This window comes from Castanea sativa, chromosome 4, assembly GCF_040712315.1.
Source record: "Castanea sativa cultivar Marrone di Chiusa Pesio chromosome 4, ASM4071231v1".
In the NCBI taxonomy this organism is placed as follows: Eukaryota; Viridiplantae; Streptophyta; class Magnoliopsida; order Fagales; family Fagaceae; genus Castanea; species Castanea sativa.
Window position 1 is genome coordinate 9,902,521 of NC_134016.1, and position 18,344 is coordinate 9,920,864.

At 35.7% G+C, this 18,344-nt stretch overlaps 1 long non-coding RNA gene across 1 annotated transcript; it reads left to right on the forward strand.

The window, feature by feature from the left end:
- Positions 1-2,108: 2,108 nt before the first annotated feature.
- Positions 2,109-6,890, forward strand: LOC142630898 (uncharacterized). The gene is made up of 6 exons (XR_012843466.1): positions 2,109-2,267; positions 2,923-2,992; positions 3,121-3,266; positions 4,931-6,199; positions 6,303-6,399; positions 6,519-6,890. It is a non-coding gene; the product is annotated as an uncharacterized LOC142630898 (long non-coding RNA).
- The last annotated feature ends 11,454 nt before the right edge of the window (positions 6,891-18,344 follow it).

Sequence of the window (18,344 nt, forward strand, 5' to 3'; positions counted from 1 at the left end):
TTAGGTTCAAATTTGAATCAATAACAACTAACTACCTATGATTTGTTGTGAAAATATTGTAAAAATATTATGGACGTAGTATCTCTCTAAATAATATTATTCATTTATAATTACTGTAAGGACACAATATGTACCTAAGCCCAAAATGGGAAAGAGAATAGGCTCAAAGAGCCCAATACAATAAATTTATAGAGAGTGGGTTGGAAATCTAAGTTTTAATGAGTTTGGATAATAATCTCAGTGGACTAAGATGACAATAGAGTAAATATGAAGCAATTTTACATAAGGAAAATCATCATCGGACTCAATCCAAGGAGGTTGATTCTTCTATTTATCTTGCTTAGGGACAGATTACAAGTATTGTTCTTCAGTCTACAGTGTTTTTCTTTCTCTCTCTCTCTCCCTCCGATCATTTTCTTTTAGGGTCTTCTTTCTATTTTATACTGTCCTCCTTTCTTTGCCTCTACCCTACACGTGTAGAGTAGATTGATGGTCTTGATCCTTGTCCCATCAGCTACTTCCTGAAATCTTTGGGAGTAGTTGTAAGACTAAAAATTGCTGCTCAAGTATCACTTCCTCATGAATGCAGCTAGAGAGTTAGCTACAGAGCATTCAATGTGGTGGTAGCAGCTTTCTCTTAGATATTTTAGGACTTTCCTCTATCCTTCCCTCTGTCCTGCGCTTCTTGTGATGCTTGTCCTTATCACTAGAATCTCTCGAAACGTTGCCCTGAATGGCAGACCACACCTTCGGACATCAACTTTGCTTAGCCAAGGAGGCATTCGTCCTTGGACCACCCTATTGGACTCTTATGACCAAACTTGCCTCCTCACACACTAACAAGGACCCCCATGACAGTGTTCACCCGCCCTCGGACTACTTCATGTTTTTAAATTAGGCTTCCAGCCCAACATATACATATAGATATATACCACTGGGCTTATCAACCCTACAATTATAATATGATATATTTTTATGGAAAATCGAAAAGCTGCTAAAAGAGTTAATTATTTTTTGGTTTTTTATAAAAAATTTCTTAAAATAGTTAACCAATATATATCTTAAGAGCACATGTTAGTTCTAATAGATCCGAATTTTTTATTACAAATATATATATATATATATATATATATTTTTGTTTAGTCTAACATATAAATAGGAATTGAAAAAGCAGTCAATATTTTTATAATTTTCGAGAAAATATTTTCAAATATAGATAAATTAATATATGCTCTCAAATATTACACATTGTTCCTTTTGAGTTTTGTATTCCCAAGTTTTCGTCCATCACACATTTTACTTTTTTTTTAAATCTTTCCAACAAGCCATCTTTATCACATAATTTACATCTTATTTGTCCATTTTACTATCTCTTATTTTGTTTGGATATCAATTATTTTGTTGAAATTGAAAAATAATGTAGATAAAAGTAAAAATTAATTAAAAGAATATAATAAGACTCATAAATAATATTAAAAAATAATAAAATTTATAAATAATAGCAAAAATAAATTAAATAGTAAAATAATTTTAAACTTTTTTTTTATATAAAAATAATTTTAATTTTTAATACAAAACCAAATCAAATGCAAATTGAATCTCTCTCTCTCAGGCACGACATCTGTATTTTCTGTTCTCATTTCTCAGCATCAGCGACACTACACTGTCCGTCTATCACTGTGCTTGGCTGCTAGTCCTGACTTTTAACTTGGCTTTCCAATTTTCCTCCTACACACATTTTACTTTTGGGTTTTGAAGTTACTTTTATTACGTGTGGTGGTGTATCCTGACTCCTGACACCCACTCACGTGAGAGAAAGTATAATATGAGCCTCTCTCTCTCACTTCCACTCTTCCGTTTCAGATTTTTAGTCGAGTCCGTTTGGATAGAACTTATTGTTGAAAATTGAAAATTAAAAACTAAAAATACTATAACAAAATAATTTTTTAATGTGTCAAAAAAATATACTGTTCACTCTTTTTTTACTGTTTATATGCCTGATGCACTGTTCATGTCCCATAAACAGTACACCAAGCGCTGGTCTTAAAAAAAAAAAAAAAAAATGCAAACGCAACAGGCAAAACGGGGATCCAAACGGGCAAATTGTCTAGGGTTTTGACAATCACCTTGCCCAGACTCACTGGTAACCGCCACAAATGCCCCCACATTGGATTTCTTGCCATCGCTTTTGAGTCGCGGACTGTGCCATCAACGTCAGTTTTCGCCATTAAAAGTCCACCTCGTCCCTCACCGTAAACTATAAACAGGTAACTTCCTCCCATTTCTTTTTTCGTTTAGCTTCATTTCATGTTTCTCGTTGATTTATTGTGGAACGTTTTGATATTTTGATAATGGGTACGAAACCCAGTGAAGTGTGGGTGTGTCAATGGTCGAGGGCCGGCGGCCTAGATTTGTGAGGTTGGGTCGGTGGATGCCATCGTTGGTGGGTGTTTGGCGTTATTGGGGTCACGGTATTATTTTTGTGTCTTGCTGTGTCATGGGTTTAAAGGGGAAGGAAAAACAAAAAGTCTTGTCTTTGTTCTGAAATCAGACTATGGGTACGTAGTCCCTTTGGAGATTTTTAGTGTACGTCTTAAAATCTGAATTATGTAAAACAAAGATGTAGTATAAGGGGTTGGTTTCAGCGTCTCAATGCTTGACATATCCTTGGGTTTGTAGTTCAAAGATCTGAGCTTATTCTTAGTAGTTCTAGTATAGGAGTTATTATCTATCATGATTTCTTTAAGTTGAGCTGTGAACTTTTCTCTTAAGGAATTATTGCTACTGTAATGCCTATGTTGTGGTAGAACATAAAGTTTTAGTAGGTTGGGTTGGGAGAACTCTGCTTTTTTTATGTACTCACCCCTCATCTTATTTACTCCCAGTCTCATTTCTTCTGATCTTTCTCTTCTATTTATTAAGACAGTATCAAACAAGCAGAGCTATCACCATCCCTTGTCTCTCTTGTTCTCATCAGCCGAATCTCGCTCAGGTTAGTCCTCCTTAGTCCTCTCATTTAATTTCTTTGCTTCTAATGTTGGGTTAATACCTAATGTAAATGGTAGATTTGTGTAGTTAATGGTTTTGAGATGATTTTTTTTTTCTTCTCAAATTGGTTAGATCGTTAAACTATTTGAACTAAAAGAATGTGGGTCAGAAATAAGATAAATCCCAGGCGAAGAATGAAAATGAGTCCGAGAGAGTTTATAGATGCCGATCTACGCACCGGCCGATCATATGTTGGAATTGGGGGACTAGGAAAAAAGGTAAAAGAATATGGATATTTATGTTATGCAGTTTATACTGAATTGTTTTTTTTTTTTTTTTTTTCAGTAAGTTTTTCATTTATTTTGGCTGGGTGGATTGTTTTATCTATATATGTAATTATTATGTCTCTTTATCAATTTAAATAGAAATATATTACTTTATAATAACATTTTTTTTAATTGTATTACAGTCTTATGTATAGGGAAGAAAAAATAAACCATTTATAGTGAAAAAAACAAAGCTATAACTTTCTCTATACAAAGAGGAATCAAGAAACAAACAAACACAGGTGTGAAAATTAATTTTAGTTAATTCCAGTGGAGTCAACAAAAAGTATGAACCATAGTTAACAAAGGTGTGGAGAGATACAGCTGACTTGGACAGCGCCTATCATGGGCTGAATCAGAGGAAAGAGAAGTCGAAGGAGAAAAGAAGAAATGAAAGGAAAAGATAAGGAAAGGTGAAAACGTATGAGTGAGAAAACAAAGAACAGGTAAAGATCAGAGTTGCGGTCTTGTAGGGTTAATTTCCCTCAACAACTTCTTCTGCTTTGAAATTATACGTAACTTGGGGTGAACCTCGTCATTTGTCTATTATCCTACTGAAAGACTTTTCTGTTTAAAATTGCTAAGTAAGTAGTCAGTTTTTATTAAATTATTTTTTTGATTCAACAATTTTAAATAGATGGGAATCTTTTAGTGGAATGGTGTTCAAAGGATGTGGCTCACCATGAGCAGGGGCGGACTTAAAATTTCAAGCCAGGGAGGTGAAGTATAAGAAAAAAAAAAAAATCCAAATAGGTATCCATATAGTCCTAACAAACTATTAGCCAAGATCAAAACACAAAGTCATTGTTTCTTAATATATTAAGATGCAATCATTTACCAACAAAGACACAAAAATACAAAATGATACTGTTTCTTAAGAGCATCAACTGTTTCAAAAAAATTAATTATTTTCACAAACCAAAACTTACTTTTGTTACTTTAATATAGCACTTGAAATATCTTGTACAAGTAATAATGGTGTTTTTGGTATTTGGTGCTCTAGGGGTTGTTTGGCATTGTTGTTTAAATAATAGTTTTCAATGTTTAAACAACAATAATACTTCTGACACATATTTCTATAACACTTAATCACGTACTGGAATTTTTTATTTTTTATTTTAAAATTTTGTTTTTGTTAAGTTTTTGAGTTGGGTAGTTGTGCTAGTTGGGCTAGTCTAATTAAAAGAGAGGGAGTCTAAGTTTTTGGAAGAGTGTGACACAACTCTAGAAATTAAAAAAACACATAATCATTAATTTTTTTTTTCTTTGGGCTAGTGGGTCCCAAATTGTAGGTCCGTTCCTAATCATGAGAACCTTATAATTTCTCCATTTGAAGACATTCAACGTGGGTGTAGGTGGGGCCTTTGAAAAAAAAAAACATAAATTTTCTTGTCTTCTGTCCATTGCAAGTTTCAATTTTGAAACTTTACTTCTTATTTCTTTTTATATTTATCTTCATTGATAATAGTGGGTATTTTTATTAGATACTAAAAAAAATTAAACATACGGGTTGGGTGTAAATTTAATAAATATATCTATATACACACCTTCATTAATTATGATTTGGATTACATCCGTCTCTCTCTTTTTTATTCTTCCTTATTATGATTTGGAAGGGGACTGTTTGGAAGGAGACTGTTTTAGAACATGAGTTTCTGCAGATGAGGTGTTGTGCACATATCCTAAATTTGATTGTGGGAGATGGTTTGAAAGAAATTGATGCGTCCATTGCAAGGGTGCGTGAAGCGATGAGGTATGTGAAGTCCTCACCAAATAGAAATCAAACTTTTACGAGTTTTATGGAGAGATTAGGTATTGAGTCCAAGTGTTTACTAAGTCTTGATGTACCTACTAGGTGGAATTCTACTTATCTCATGTTAGATACTGCTGAAAAATTTGAGAAAGTGTTCCTAAGAATGGACTTTGAGGATGATAGCTATTGTTTATACTTTTTGAACAAGGAAAATAGTGGTGGTTTGGGATCTCCTTGTGGGGTTGATTTTCAAAATTTTAGGATGTTTGTGGGTTTCTTGAAATTTTTTTACAATGCAATAAAAAAGTTCTCCGGTTCTTTGTATGTGACTTCAAATACCTTCTTTGATGAGATGTTTGTGATTCAAGAGAATATTGCTCATTTAATTAAATCTAAAAATCATCTCTTGAAAAACATGGCAACTAAAATGGAAGTTAAGTTTGAAAAGTACTGGGGGAAAGGGGAAATGAGATAAAATTAATTAGCTTTTGTATGTGGCTGAGGTACTTGATCCAAGGAAGAAAATGAGGTTTTTGAAGTTTTCTTTTTCTGAAATTTATGGGGATGAAGTAGCTGATGAGATGATTGATTTAGTGAGGAAGATCATGGATAGGTTGTATGATGATTACTCTAGGGTTGATTCACCAAATGTGGTAGTACCAAATGAGAATGAGAGGACACACATGGAAGGTGATACAATTGGTTGTAGTGATCCATGTGCGATGGTTAATTCACGATATGAGCAGTTTTTAGAGGCTGAGAAGTCTATAGGGTGTAGCAATGAGATTGAAAAATATTTGGTTGAAAATTGTGAGAGTAGAAGGGATGTGAAATTTGAGATTTTGGGGTGGTGGAAAGCCAATTCAGATAGGTACCAAGTGCTGTTCAAAATGGCTAGGGATGTACTGGTTGTACCTGTTTCTACAATTGCTTTTGAATTGGCATTTAGTATGCTTTTGAATTGGCATTTAGTACCGGAGGGCGCGTACTTATCCATTTCGAAGTTCAGTCTCCCCTCTCATGGTTCAAAACCTTGTTTGTGCTCAAAACTGGCTGCAAGCCCATGTCCCAATTTCTTTTCGCAAGTCAAAGGATGAGATGGAGGCCTTGGATGATGAATTTCATGAATTAGGTAATATGTTTAACTTACAAACTTTCTTGTCTATTAAGTGTTATTAAATGTGTCATATACTTGAGCAAAATTTAATCTATTATCTCAATTTTTTCTATTCTAGTTTTAAATCAAGCAGCAACAGTAGCAAGTTCTAGTTCCTGCTCAAGCAAAGGTGGTACTCGTACCACAATTAGTATTGATGAATGATCACTGATTGGGTATGTTTCTGTCCTTATAATTTTTGTTCATATTTGTCACTTCCCTTTTGGTTATTTTGTAGCTTTTGTTCTTTGTCTTTATATATTATTGATAAATATTTTTTCCCCTTGTATTATAGGAGGAATGAAGGTCTCATTTTGGTATTGGAGGCATTTTTTTGGGACAGATGTGTAGCTTTTCTAATTATACATGAACTCTTGTCTTCCTTATAGGAAGGAAAACTTAGCATCTGTGTAGGCTTTCCTTTCTATAAGTTATGGACTTGTTAACTATAGATAATAGAGTAGTAAAGCTTTAGGAAAGCTATTTTTTGGAAATACTTATAGTATTTCATAATTGTAACTAATTATATATACTACTAGGAATATTGCCTACTGTTTTGGTAGTTTACTGCCTTGTGTAGTAACTGCCTTCTCTGCTGCTTCTATGGCTTTATATATATATACACACACATACACATGGAATTATGAAGATGATGTATTTTTAGTAATGCTTGCTTCTGTGTGATTCTGGATATTTATTTTATGTGTGGAATGGTTGGTAGATGTGTTTAAATTGACAAATTAATGAATGTGGAAACAAAATGGTACTGCCCAGGTCATAAGGCTTAGGCAGTTTGGAAAATTTTTGTTATAATGTGTGGATGATTAATAGGTGGTAACAAAATGGTATTGTGTTTTTATTTGTTTGATTAATGCTTAGGTTTTACAAGCTATTGATGTTTAACAGGTACCTAGGTTTTACTTTGTATTTTTTTTGTTCTCAAATGTCAATACTCAATATGAATTGTTTTGGGAATTCATACTCAATATCTGGAAGTATGAATTTGGAGTTTTGGACAAATTCAAGTAGAGTTGAAGGCCCATTTTAAAAGAAATTGAGTTAAAAACAGGCTCAATTTGATATATCAAGAATAAAAAACTATTAATTCCTTAAAAAGCCCAATAATTTCGGCCAAAAAGGCCAAAAAAAATTAAATCCAATAAAAAGGGCCAATAAGTTGTCCAACTCGCTAAATCGTTGAATCCGATCCGTCCCACCCGATGATTCGACCCGACGGGTTCAACCTATATTTCGGTTGGTTGCGGGTCAAATTTTTAGTGACTCGACCCAATCAGGTCAAGTGCAGGTTGGGCCCAAACCCAGGCCAACTAGACTCGTGGACAGCCCTACCGCCACCAACGACGGAACGCCCACCACCACCACTTCCTGCAACAAGCGACCCACTAGCAACAAACCAACCCACAAAAGCCACAGCCCATGAAGAAGAGAGTGGAGTAAAAAAAATTGAGAAACAAGGAAGCTAAAAGAGAGAAGCGGAGAAATGGAGGTGTGGAGAAAAAGAAGAGAAAAAAGGAAGAGAAAAAGAGGATTGAGAAAATATATTTTAAGAAAAGAGGAGAGAATAGAATAAAATATTATTATTTTTATAGCTTTAGAGTTACAGTAAACTGCAAAAGATTGCAGTCTTGTAGCTTTGTTGCCAAAATATTTAGCTTTAGCTCCACCAATGTAGCATAGTTTTTGTAGTTTGTGGTGCTAAAAATAACATTTTAGCAATTTAACACCCCCAATGCTAATCTTAAGCATCTACATTGGTGGAGTTATAAATTTAGCAATTTGGCACTACAAAAAAATTACTTTATATATTTTACCATATTATTTTATAAAACACTCAATATCAGTGGTTTTATTTTAGCATTCAACGTAATAAAATAATATAAACAATACAATAAAATAATATATCTCCTACAATAAAATAATATATCCACTATAATAAACAACAATTACTGCAACTGCCACCGTTACCGCCACCGCAACCGCAATTGCCACAAAATAACAAATAATCCTCTAGTGTAAAAATAATATTTTTTTAATCCCAAATAATATATGTATACAATTATTTTCTTTTTTGAGTCAACCAATTTCTCAATCGTTAGGAAGCAATCTTGGAGTAAACTATCAACCCGTCAACAACCATTTACATGAATCATATATGTAAACTATGAAGTGGAGAAACTATATAAAAAAAACATATAAAATTGAACACATATTATAGTTGCAACAATGTAATTCATAGTTTACTCACATACATAACTCATATTAAATTACAATAAAAACTCACATCAATAACTTACACACTCAAGTTCTTACGACTCGCCTTGCAATTGTCATAAATGTTCAACGAGATCCGACTAGAGTTGAGAATGAATTTCTTAGTCTCTATGCTTCCACATTTTGCATGCATATCCATGAGAGCATTAGAGAAAAACAAACTAGAGTCCATTTTATTTTCCTTTAGTGTACATCTTGCCACTCTCCAAAGAGCCATGACAAGCACAAGCATGAAGGACGCTTGTGATAGTAAAAAGATCAGGGCTAATACCTTTCCTTTCCATTTCACTGAATAATCTTATTGCCCCATCAGATAAACCTTCTAGGACAAAACCTGCCATTATTGAAGTCCACGACACTACACTTCTTTTGCCCATCCTCTCAAAAACTCGAGTTGCGGCATCCAAATCACCACACTTCGAATACATGTCCAGCAATGTATTGTTGACCATGACTTCTCTGTCAAAACAAACTTTTATTGCAAAAGCATGAACTGCTCTACCGAAAAAACAGAGTTCCAATACTTGCACAAGCCACAAGAACATTCAATATTGTTGCCAAATCTACGTCAACACTCAATCATAGCATCTCTTTAAAAATCTCAATTCCTCTATTTGCAAGACCATTCAATGCATACCCACTTATCATAGAATTCCACGATATGACATCTCAATCACTCAATTCACCAAACAACGTCTGTGCACTCAGAGAATTCACAACCGTGTTATAACAACCAAAACCCAATCTCAACAAATACCCAGAACAATTTCCAACATGACATTTATTGTAATAATAATCAACAATTATAAATTACCTGCACATAGAAAATTCCCAATCATAAATGTTTTTTGTCTACTATAGGTTATTTGGTAGCCATATGAGGTAGACTTAGGTCACCAACCTGCCTTCTGCGTTGCAGGGAGGGCTATGTGGAGGGCAATTGTGCCACTTGTGTGTTTTTGCATAGTAGAGACACCACTCGGACCGTGTCCTTCGACAGTTTGGGTTGGCGCAGGCGGAGCCTGCTCGTGTTGACACCAATGCAAGACTGCGTGCAATAGACTTACGTGGGAAGGTGGACAAAAATTGGAGGGAGGTACACGTAGAGTATATCAAAGAATGGGATACTCGACAACAAGTCCATCATGCACCTATCCAAGAATGGGATACTCGACAACGAGTCCATCATGCACCTCCTTAGATTGGTGATATGCCTTGTGATCATGCATATTATCGCTGGTACCGCCTGATCACTCAAAAGTATGTCTACCGCAACATTGCTAAATTAGATATAATGATAATGTGTTCTAATTAGATTTTATTGCCTGTTTTTGCTTTTTTATTTTTATTTTTTCATGTTGTAAAGAGTGTAGTAGATCACTAGATGTATGAACGTGGAATCAATTGATTTCTTTCTTTGGATTTGGAATATTGGCAATATTATCAATTAATAAGTACTAATATATAAATTTCTAATGGTACTTTTTCCGTTCAGACTGAAAGCCACTTAGCACTGTTGAAGCTGCTTCCTGTAGGCAACCCAGGACACATGCACGTCGTGGATGTCCTAAAGGCTGTGGATGAGCTTGGCCGTGTTGCTGTAGCAAATGGTTAGGCAAACAATGGTCGTGAGGCTGAATCAGTAGCTATTGCAAGCCCAAGCACAAACGCAACACCTGTAATTAGGAGCCATGGTCCGCGTGTTACTGCAAGCCCAAGCACAAGCGCAACACCCATAATTAGGGGCCGTGGTCGGCGTGCTGCAACCCCTTGGGTCGTAACTAGTCCCGAGATCCCTTTACCCATCCCGCACGAATCTCCTTAGCTCGAGGTCCCTCCACCCACCCCACCTTCGTAGCCCAGTTTTGACCTTGGTATTGAATTCAATTTGACCCCTCCTATGAACCCCGTGACACCCTCATACCCATCCACTAGCTCCAATGCACCCACCTTGCCCATAGGCCCACCCCGTATTGAACCCATGACAATGGTCCCCACTCCTAGCCTTTATACAGAACTGCATGACCCACCCGCTACGGACATCACTCACACAACCACTCCTACCTCATCCTAAGCCGACCCTTAGGACCTCTAGTTGGGATTGACACTCAATAGCCAGATACTGATGTACTGGATGAGCATCCTCCCTATCTGCCCTCACCCCCACGAGGTAGATCGCAACGCGCTAGAAGAGCACCCACTTATGGGATAGGTGGACACAGAGTAGGACACAAAGACAGCTCTATAGTATGATAACATTAATTATAATGTAATGATATATTTTGCAGTTGAAATTATTCTTACCATTACACCGAAAATTGATTATATGCATCTAATGTCTTTGCAACACGATGATGAGCCTGAGGATGATGCCCCGCAGCCTCCTCCGCCGTCCAAACATTACACGAGGCTTAAAAAAATGCAAAATTGGTTAGTCTACAAGTGAGGACTCATATGGGAATTATGCCCTTGGTATGATGATCCATGATACTGGAACATGTATGGGAGTCTGATGAAATTACACAAGTATAATTTATGCTATTTTGCAAATTCTTGTCAAAAAAATTGAATAATTTAATATTATTTAGTAAGCAATGACATTCTTTATTTATTTTTTCTTTTTTAATGAAACTTGAAATGTCAGCTGCAGTCTCTCAAATAGGTTGCTGTAAATAAAGGTCCTTAGTTTATTTTGAGAGACCTTCAACATGCTTACAGTAACCTTTTTGAGACTGAATGTCCTTAGTTTTTAGTTGTGCTCATATTTGGAATACTGAACATCCTTGATTTTAGTTGTTTTCAAATTTTCTTTAGCATACTAATATAATTATCAATTTCAGTTTTGGATACCGTTATCTTGATAAAATCATATTATCCCCTTATCTTGCATGTTTGTGTCAATTTTAATTTCCTTTGTTAGGTTGTTAATCATAATCCCATTGTAAATCATCACTACCTGGGCATTGCCATTGCAGCCATCATCACTGTGATTGTTACACTTATCAGTATCATCTTATATGACTTGTTGAATTTAAGCTGCCTATGCAATCTATTTGTAATTTTGTCTTGCGTGCCTGAAATGCACTGCACATTTTCTGTTATGAGTTCCTCACCAATTACTTGGGTGGGTCAATTTGAAAAATTTGCTTGTTGAATTTAACAGGTACTGCAAGCACATACAGATGAAGTTTGGTTTTTGGAATTTTCACATAATTGGAAATATATCGCTTCATCATCAAAAGATCAATCAGCAATTATATGGGAGGTAACTTTAGGATTTTCTTAATGAATATTGGCTTTTAACCATTGACACAAAATAAATGAAACTTTTTTTTTGATAATTAAATAACTGAACCGTTTAATCTCTCAGGCTCTCTCTCCCTCTCTAATTTGTTGTTAGCTGCATCAAGTATCAGCATTCAAGCCTATCTCTTTGAATTGGTTAGGGATGATCTTACTAGATTGGTTCAAGGTGAAGTCCTTTGCTATATGCTTTTAGCAAATGATATAGTTTTAGTGGATGAAACTATACCTAGAATTAATGTTAAGTTAGAAATTGGAGAGGTCTTCAGCTAAGTAGGACTAAAACTAAGTACATGGAATGTTAGTTTAATAAAAGTAGAAACAAAGAAGAAGTGATTGTAAGACTTGATGATCAAGAGATACCAAAGAGTGTGTGCTTTTGATATATTGGATCAATTGTTCATAAAGATGGAGAGATTATGATGAATTATAGGTTAAGAGCATGGTTGATGAATGGGAAGTGCAGTAGGAGTATTGTATGATTGTAAAATATACCAATTAATTTTAAAAGAAAATTTTAGAAGATTGACGACTAATTCTGCTTTATGGTGCTGAATTTTGGGTTATTAAGAAGCTAATTTGCTTATAAAATGTGTATAATTGAAATAAATATGTTAAAATGGATAAGTGGAAATACAAGATAGGATTTGAAATAAATCAATTAAAATGATTTTTTATGGACATTTGTGGTAAACATTGTAGTGATATTGGAATGCTATATTGAGAGCTGGAATTTTTTGCCCGTGATACAGAGAGGAACTGTTCTGGATTCAGGAGTTAGTCAGGCAAGTTTCTTGATGCAAGCCTTTACCTTAACCAAGCGTTCATTCGTCAACATGTCAAGGGACTCTGGATATTACTGGCTTAGGCTTGCAATTTACATTGTAGTCACTATCTGCATTGGGACCATCTATTTGAATGTTGTTGGGACAAGCTACACTTCAATTCTGGTACTTTTGTTTGTTCTTTTCTTTCCCTTTCACTATTTAATCTGAGTGACAGCTACAATTCCTTATATCTAAAAGCAGAGAATGGAGAAGTTGAGACAAGGATACATGAAGACAAAGCTCGAGCTTTTTATAGAAAACTTGCTCCTCCTTGTATGAAGTTGAAGAAGTCTAGGTAGATAGAATTTTGGAGCATCGTTTATCAAGGAGAACACCTTAATTTTATTGCCTGGTTCTTGATCTACCATTATGACTTCTAAAAGTGAACGATTTCTTTTTAAAAAAAAAATACTATTTCTTGATTATTAGTTGATCATCACTATTCTGAAGTGTCAATGTCAGAACTGTGCAACTTAGGAACAAAAATTATATTAATCACAATGGTACCTTTCAAGTAGCCCTAGTTGCAATTAAGTATTTTATATGTTTGATTTAGAACAAGATGTTAATTAAGTATTCTCATTCGGACTTACTATTGCTTCGTCTTGATTTAATTGCTTTTATTGTAATGCTGCAGTTGTTGGCTCTAAAAAATAGAGACACAAATGAAGTTGGGGTTAAATGCATCAAGAAAGAAGCTGAGGGTTCTTGGAGCAGTCACAGTTAAGCAGTTACCACCTATTCCCTTCATCCCTTAGGCCTACAAGCATGACCCAACTCCTCCAAGGACCAGACCTCCAATCCTTAAAAATTGACCACATGGCTCAAGATGAAAGCTTCTGCAACATGTTTACTGTCATCTCTTGAAGACCAACATAACTTTTGGCCCTGGCCCTTGGAAAGGTAGTAGCACTATTTTCATTGAAGTAAAATTCAATTCTCAAACAAAGTAATACACAATTTACTTGTTCATCTATGAGTTGGGTGTTTGAATTCATATTTTGGCACAGTAGATTGGTGTATAGATTTAAACATATCTAGCTAGCTGCTCTGTTGGGCTACAAATCAGTATGGGAAATTGATTAAACTGTAGAATTTACATACTTTCTTGCCCATCAGTCAGTGAAATGTGATATATATGCTAGGCTGAATCGTACTCTCTTTTGTTTAATTATTAATTCTTAGTGGTACGTGTGCTACTGAGTGGGTTTCCAGCCCTAGCATGTAACATGGGCTATGAAATAAAATTGGATTCTCTCTTCACAATTTCCAATTTTTTAAAGCACTTGACTTTTTAGAGCATCCACATCAGTCCGTTTAAATTTTCTGTCTATTTTACACGAAAAAATCTACTTTTTTTATTTTACAAGTTCACTTTTATAAAATATTCATATCAGTTTATCTATTCTACACATTTATTCAATAAAATATTCATTCTTTTACTATTTTTTATTATTTTATTCACATCCCTCTCACTCACTGCCTATTTCTCTCTCACAGACCAACCGCCATCACCAAGCAACCAACCTTCACCATCATCAACCCATCCAGCCAAACATCAACTAACCCGACCATATCAACCCACATACCCAAAACCCCATTCAACCCAAACGAAAGCCAAATCAACCCCATTCAACCCGAAACCCACTGATCAAACAACCAAAAATAAAGGAAAGCAATTAGATCGGTGGAGAGATTAGCGATCAGTGGTGGTGGCAATCGGTGGTAGTGGCAGCGAGAGATTGGTTCGCTGTTCTGATCTGATGGAGAAAACGAAAGAGGGTGAGAGACAATTAGATCGAAGTTGGACGGCTTGATTGGAGGGTATGATGAAGCATCTTTGCTCATGGCAGCAAGTGTGATGGACTTGACCGGCGGCAGTGGAGGCATGGTTTGACCGGTGGCAGTGGTGAGAGTGAGAGCAAATGAGGAAAAGGGGGAGTGAGGTGAGAGCAGAGACAAGGAGAGAGTCAGGTGAGAGTGAGAGTGAGAGCAGAGACAAGGAGAGAGTCAAGTGAGAGTGAGAGTGAGAGCAGAGATGAGAGAGAAAAAACTATTAAAAAATTAAATACACATGCTACAGTACCTGTGTAAATTTACACGGGTACTGTAGCTCATTGAAAAATTTAGAAGACTTAACACATTTTTAAACGGATTGATGCGGGTGTTTTTTGGTTCAAAATGTGTAAAAATTCTACTTTTTTCTATTTTAGAAGACTATAAATGGACTGATGTGGATGCTCTTATAATGTTTATCTTTGATTACTTGCTTTTGTGTGTGTTGTAACTAAAGATGTTTTTTCTGAGACTGATCTCGGGGTCCAAATTATGCTGGATATGGGGCTGTAATGCTCACAACTTGCATCAGTTGTTCATTGATGACAAATTATTTTGAAATATCTTGTGGCTTTTCAAAAAAAAAAAAAAAACTCAGTGGAACTCAAGTTCTACAAATTGAGTTTTAGCGACTTGAGATACATATAGTACTCGAGTTCTGCTAAATCGGGTTTTCAGACAGAGAGTTATGCATTGTTTTTTTTAAAATTTTTTTTTAACACTCAGTGGAACTCGAGTTTATAAAACTCGAGTACCATTGATAATTGAGTTTCATAGACTCGATTAACACTGGGAATTTTTTTTTTAAATGCAGGCAACACCAGAGACAAAACAAAAACACACTTATAGCAGGTTAGCCAGAAACAGAGATGAGAGGCAGAGAAACACAAACTATAGAAATTGAGAATGTAAATGTACTTAAATTACATCAAAAGGTATTCTCAATAGGCATTAAACTAAAGAAATTGTTTTTAGCCTACATAAACATAGTTGCATTACAATGTAAATGCACTTAAATTACATCAAAATGCATTCTCAATATATCAACATTCTAAACATGTCCAACCAGGCTTAATTTGCAGTTCTAATCATACTAAAATTACAAACTTGAAAAAGGTACATTGGATAAAAAATAATTAGATTACAACTACATTCAGCAAAAGCCAAAAAATTAATCATGCCGATACAACGTAGTCAATTTTGATAAGATCGGTGGTTAGTAGTACTACAACGTACAACAAAAACGTCGTACATGGAAGCATGCCTGAAAACGTAGAATAATCACATTAGGAGACAAGATAGTAAACATTAGGTAAACATAGAATAAATTACAATTATTTAACAGATCTAGAACTTTTTGCCATGTATCACCTACCTAGTTTGGAACATGACCGCTTGTGGAAGTGTCACGGGACTTCGAACATTTTTTGCGGTTATGCCCGGAAGCATGACACAGGCCACATGTCTGCTTGGGTTGACTCTCTATCAAATTTGCATCCTCTCTCCGCCTTCCGAGTTCTCGATCCTTATTCTTGACTCCATCCATCTCATTTCTTATTCTTAATTTCATAGGTTGACCTTTGGCCCGCAGCAATTCTGGATTAGGCAACCACTTTGGCCCAATAGCATCCTTCCACAATGACTCTGACTTGGGAACCGCAAATGCATGTGAATAAGAATAAGTGTTAATGACATACTCCAAATTATAACATGGGTGAACATGTGTGGTCGAATCAATGCCTAGCACATCACATACTTTAATTGCATGTGAACATGGGATCTTAATGTTTTGCCATTTCCCATAACTACATGTTCTTTCCAGTAACCAAACTTCATAACTGTGGTTTCCCCCTCCAGTGCTATAGATGTTGTGTGAAGTAACTACTTGATATATTGTACGTTCATTGTTTGATGACTTGACATAGTGTTTCTCAGATTTATGCCTATTTTTCAAATACGTGGACATGACATATGTACTCTATCTTTTACCCTGTAACAAATCATAAGCAATTTCTTTGTGCCGGTCATGGAAATATGCAACAAGTTTGGACTAAGTGAACTCAACCATTGTGGCAATAGGAAGGCCTTATGCACCTTTCAGTACACCATTGAAGTACTCTGATATATTGGTTGTCATTGCCCCGTAACGTCTTCCACCATCATGCAACTGAGTCCACATATCCACAGACTCCCTCATTAGGTATGTGTATGGCTTATAGGGTTTTGCCCTGCTGTTCTTCCCCTTCACCTTCACATTGTTCCTAATAGCCTTAATTTCCACCTGCTTAATGGACACCACTATGTTATCAAATTTAACTGTCTGAATAGCATATCCTACTTTCAACGACAATGACTTTAGAATCGAGTCTTGAAAATGAGTGTTGAAGTTGCTAGCGACATGTCGAAGACAATATTTGTGAAATACCCATGTTTTTCCATTTTCATCCCTAGGCTAGGCTGCAATGTCATTTTTGATACCAATATGTCGGCCAAAAATTATACAAATGCCTTTTTCAGGTGTCACATCCCCTATCATATCTCTATGGCATTCTAAAAACCACCCCCAACTGGACCCTGACTCACAATCCACAACGGCAAAGGCGAGAGGGAATACCTTGTTGTTTGCATCGGTTGCCTTTGCAATCAATAACTTTCCTTGATATTTAACATGCAAATGGGTCCCATCAATACTGATAATTGGCTTGCAATATTTGAATCCATCAATGCATGGACGGAAAGACCAAAACACATAATGCAAAAATCTTGTGTCATCTACATTGGTGGGTATGGTATGATAGAACACCTGGGTGTCCGAATCCTAATCAACATATGCTAGTAACAACTTTTGCAACTTTTGTTAAGACTTCCTAATTCCCAAATATCTTCTCAATCGCCTTTTGTTTCGCATCCCATACCTTATAGTAAGAAGACTTATGGCCATCATATTTCGACTCCATCATATATCCGAGATGCTTAATTGGGGTAGTGTGATACTTACCTAACTTTTTAAGGATGTCTGATGCAATAAAATTAGAATCGATCATTCTACCATCATTTTGCAACCCAATCGGTATACACGTGTGAGGACTAACATACACGGTGACCATCCATAGTCCGTGGAGTTTGGGCTTCATGAATGCCGTGACATATCACTTGCATGACTCATCCACGAATTTCGCACAAAGTTTGTCCTTCGTCAACCTACTAATCACAAAATGTTTTTTTTCCTTGAAGACATAAATTGTTAATGCGTGCTTCACCTCCACTTTATTGGCAAAAGTCAACCCTTTGCTAAAATTCATCCCCTCTTTCTAAGTAGACATATGGTATCTCAATATTTAAAGGATTAACCATATTTGCCCAAGTATTTGTAGAGAATGACAAGGCAGGAGGTGCGTAGGCAGGGTTGTGTTTGTAATGTTTTGGACACTAATAACATTGTCTGCGTCAATTTCACCACGGTCAAATATCTCATCGTCATGAACATTGGGTTCAATTTTATCGTCATCAATGTCTCTCTCAAAGTCCCCTCATTCAATCCTCTCTTCATACTCATCTCTATCGATAAAATCTTCACCATTAATGACAGTCTCATCAACATAGTCTTCGTCTTCGTCTTCATCATCGTCATCGTCATTGTCATTGTCATCGTCATTGTCATCATCATCATCATCATCATCATCATCATCATCATCATTATCATAATCCTCAACATGTGTAAAATACTCATCCTCAACATGTGTAAAATACTCACATTGAACATCTGGAGCTGTAACCTGTAAATTTGTAGTTATTTGTTAGATTTCCTTGACACCAACTTCTACATGCAGCTCCAACTTTATGTACAACTCAATAGCACTTAC